This window comes from Triturus cristatus, chromosome 8 (genome assembly GCF_964204655.1).
Source record: "Triturus cristatus chromosome 8, aTriCri1.1, whole genome shotgun sequence".
Lineage (NCBI taxonomy): Eukaryota > Metazoa > Chordata > Amphibia > Caudata > Salamandridae > Triturus > Triturus cristatus.
This window is the reverse complement of record NC_140591.1, coordinates 1,585,493,018-1,585,496,990: the sequence shown is the minus strand read 5'-3', so window position 1 is coordinate 1,585,496,990 and position 3,973 is coordinate 1,585,493,018.

Below are 3,973 nucleotides of genomic sequence, written 5' to 3'. Positions count from 1 at the left end.
GATAGACACATCTGAAATTGCCAGCGCATCCCCTGAACAGTCGACCTTGGACCTAGCCACTAGCTCGCTGACTCTGAAGGCCCCGAAAAATGCTAAGCAGAATGTGGCTGAAAACAGCGTGGCCTCGTAATGAGAATAGGTAACTAGCTCGAGGACCCCTAGCATGCCTTTCAGAATTTCGAAATCGATGGGGGCTCGACTATCAGGGGCCCTGGGCTCCTCCCTAGCCCAACCCTTCAAGGCGGCCCGGATGGGATAGGAGTTAGTGGGATCCGCCCCGCCGGACAACCTGGTGTCGTGGCTTACGGCCGCCAAGTGACTGCCTACCCATGAACGGCTTTTCCCCTGTCCCCTAGCCCACACAAGAAATGCTCGGACCTGGGTCACCAACGCAGCCCCTGAAGTACCCAGCGCTACAGAAGTTGCTCTGAATGTTGCCATGTGGGCGCTGTAACGCTTCCTGGTACCTGGGGCCAGAGCTCTTTCTCCCATCGCCTTCAGGCTCAGTCCCACTGCAGGATCCTCCATAGATGGTCCGGGAATGGGGTCATCTGCGCTCTTGCCCGCGGCCAGGCCTCCCTGAATCGGAGCCACTGAAAACGAGAAAGAGCGTCAGCTGCCACATTTTGAATACCCTCAATGTGCCTGGCTTTAAACTCTACATTGATGCGCAGGCAGGCCCGGACCAACTCCCTTAGTAAGCACAGCACCAGCTGGCACCTGGCGGACTGGTTGTTGATTGCCTGGACGACCGCCATGTTGTCAGACCAGAATACAACCTTTCTGTCTGACAACGCCGCAGGCCATAGGTGTAGTGCGACAACAATTGGGAAGAGCTCCAGAACAGTAACGTTTTTGGTGACCCTGCGCCTGCGCCAAACATTGGGCCATCCCTGAGCGCACCATTCCTCACCCAAGATAGCCCCCAAAACCTTCCCTGCCTGAGGCATCTGTGAAAAGACAAAGCTCCTGACTGTCAATCCAGGGCTGTTTCCAAATTACCGTCCCATTAAAGCGGGCTAGGAATTCACTCCACACAACCAGATCCTGTTTCAAACCTGACCCCAGCTTGACCCAGTGGTGTTTCTTTTTTATACCAGCGGTGGCCCTTGCTAACCTGCGGGCAAAGACCCTCCCCATGGGTATGACCTTTACCGCAAAATTCAGAGTCCCTAGCAGGCATTGGATTTCACCCAGCGTAGCCTTGTCCCTACCCAGTAGATCGCAAATCTCCTGACGCAAGGCCTGTACCTTATCCGCAGGGAGTCGGGACACGCCCTTCACCGTGTCCAACTCGATGCCCAAGAATACCAAAACCTGCGCCGGACCCTCGGTCTTCCCAGGAGCTAAAGGCACGCCCAAGTGTCCTGCCAATTCCTTGAAACATTGCAGCGCCCTAGCGCAATCTTGCGAGTCAGCTCCCCCGATGAACAGGAAATCATCCAGGTAGTGGGTCACTCCCTCAATGCCATACCTGTTTGTTAAGGCCCACTGTAGGAAGGAGCTGAACGCCTCAAAGTACGCACAAGACACCGAGCAACCCATGGGCATACACCTATCGTAAAAGACTTCGCCCCCCCACTTGAAGCCCAGAAGGTGTTGGCTGTCCGGGTGTACTGGCAGCAGCCTGAAAGCCGATTCGATATCAGACTTGGCCAACCAGGCTCCCTTCCCTGCCCTCCTGATCATGTCGACTGCCAAGTCTAGAGAGCAGTAAGACACTGAGCATCTCCCTTCGTCAAGCCAGGAATTCACGGAGTCCCCCTCTGGGTGTGATAGGTTGTGAATAAGTCGAAAAGCGCCTGGCTCCTTTTTTGGCACCACCCCCAGGGGAGAAATCACAAAGTGGGGCATAGGGGGGGAGGAAAATGGGCCCGCCACCCTGCCCAAAGACACCTCCTTCGCTATTTTAGCCCGCACTATCTCCGGGTGGTCCCTAGCTGATTTCTGATTCTCCGCATCCCTGCTCACTAAGGGGCCTTGATAAGGAATGCGGAAACCGTCTATGAAACCCTCGGAAATGAGGGACCCTTCACTACTATTGTATCCGCGGAGGGCGGTAAGGAGGTTCTTTACGCTGATGGGAGAGGGGCCTTTCACATGATCATGGGGGGCAAGGGCATGCGCGCTGGCAGATGTGTTCGCAGGGGGCCAAAGCGCAGGTGGGAGAACCCCTCCTGGGCTACTTGCTCGAGGAAGGCTTGTCGGGAGTGTCGCGCTTGGAGCATGCGGTGGCGGCATGGGGGGCCCCGCACAAACTGCAATTGTGTGAGAAACGGCATGCTTTGCCCCACGAGCAGGACCCTGCATTGAAGAGCCTGCAAGTTCCAGAAGACCGTGCCCGAAAGCCAGGCTTGCGACCCCCCCTACGACCGCCCCAAAAGGACTTCCTGCTCTGCCATTTCCCCTCCTGTTTATCCTCCTTGCTCTTGACACCACTCTCTGTACCTGACTTTGTCGTTGACCCCTCAGTATGCTTGCCCATGTGTTTTACCCATAACCGGACCTCCAACTGGTCCCACTCAAGGTCTGGGCAGATCGCTCTCTGTCTGCGGAAGTCACAGTCGTAGTGGTACCATCCCATGCCCCCACTCTTAGCAGCCTCTTCTGTAATCACGCTTGCATAGTGGAAGAGACCTGGCCCTTCGTCTGGGAATTTCTCCACTATTACTGCCGCAAAGATGGCAAAGGCCTGACCCCAGGTCCCAATATTCTTTGCAGGATATAAATGGTACCGCACCCTCTTGTCCTCTTCCTTGTTGCCCATCTTCCTGGTATCTACCCCCTCTGCCCCATGCATGAGAAGGGTGAAGATATCAATAAATTCCCTGCGCCAAATCCCCTCTTTGGCCACTAAAGGGACCATCCAAGCGAGTGAGCAGCGGCCCGACACTAGTGGGGCCGTAGTAACTAGCGGCTTAGGCGCTACGGCTAGCGTTGGTGCCGGCATGGGTACCACCGGGGGAACCACTACTGCGGGATTGACCGCACTTGCCGCGGCCTCAGCCACTGCAGCAGCTGGGGGAGGGGCCGCGGGGGAGGTTCCACCACAGGCAGCTGCTGGCCCCAGACCTGCGTGAAGCCCCCCGGCCCCGGGGTCACACTCGGTTGAGGTGGGGCGGACGGGCCGACCCCTAGGGGTGACCTGGCAAGCAACAGACCGGATCTGACCTCAGCCATGAAGTCTTTTAAAGTGTCTGAAAGCTTACCCAGATCATCTGCTGATGCAAATGTCGCCTGGGGAGGGCCAGGCAGTACGTTGTGCGGCCCCGTCCCCAAACCAACCGCCGCCTGGGGGGTCATTGAGGCCCTGTGAAGGGGAGCCGCTCTATTTCGTGCCGGCGGTTGCTCAACCGGAAAGTCCTTGCTCGTGGGGCGGCGAATTCTTTTCGACCGCGACGGGCCCGCAACCTCCCCTACATCCTTATCTGTAGACTGAACGTCAATCGATATCCCAGAGTCTGGGGGGTTACTGGCTTTCAATAGTTCAGTTGCCCAAGCTAAACCCTTGGCCTTTGTCAGCTCCAAGAAGGCGGCAATCCGGGCTTCTTCCGAAGTGCCCGGCACGGACTCCTCAACCTGTGTCCCTGGTGTGAAAAGGGGGGGGATAATCCTTGGCTGTCCATCTCTTAACCGTTGCTCTCTCTTATCTGCAAATGGGAAAGAGAGACAATTAATCTCCTATTCGCCCCCTTTGAGGCAGCTTCGTTGCTCCTGAGTGCCAAATGCTACTCCGAACGGTACCCCCTTCCCCACCTGCCCATACTTACTCCCGTCCAAGACCCGAATACGGAGGATGTTTGGCTTGCGTTTCTCTGCTGCCACTTAATAATCCTCCAGTCACCGAATACGGACGAATGTACTGAAAGAGAAACCAGCGTAAGCACAAGAACTAGGCAAACCAGAAATAGCGCAACTGAAACCAAGAAGTGGGGGGGAGGGGGTGGGCAGGGGGGGGGTTTAACAGGTGTTC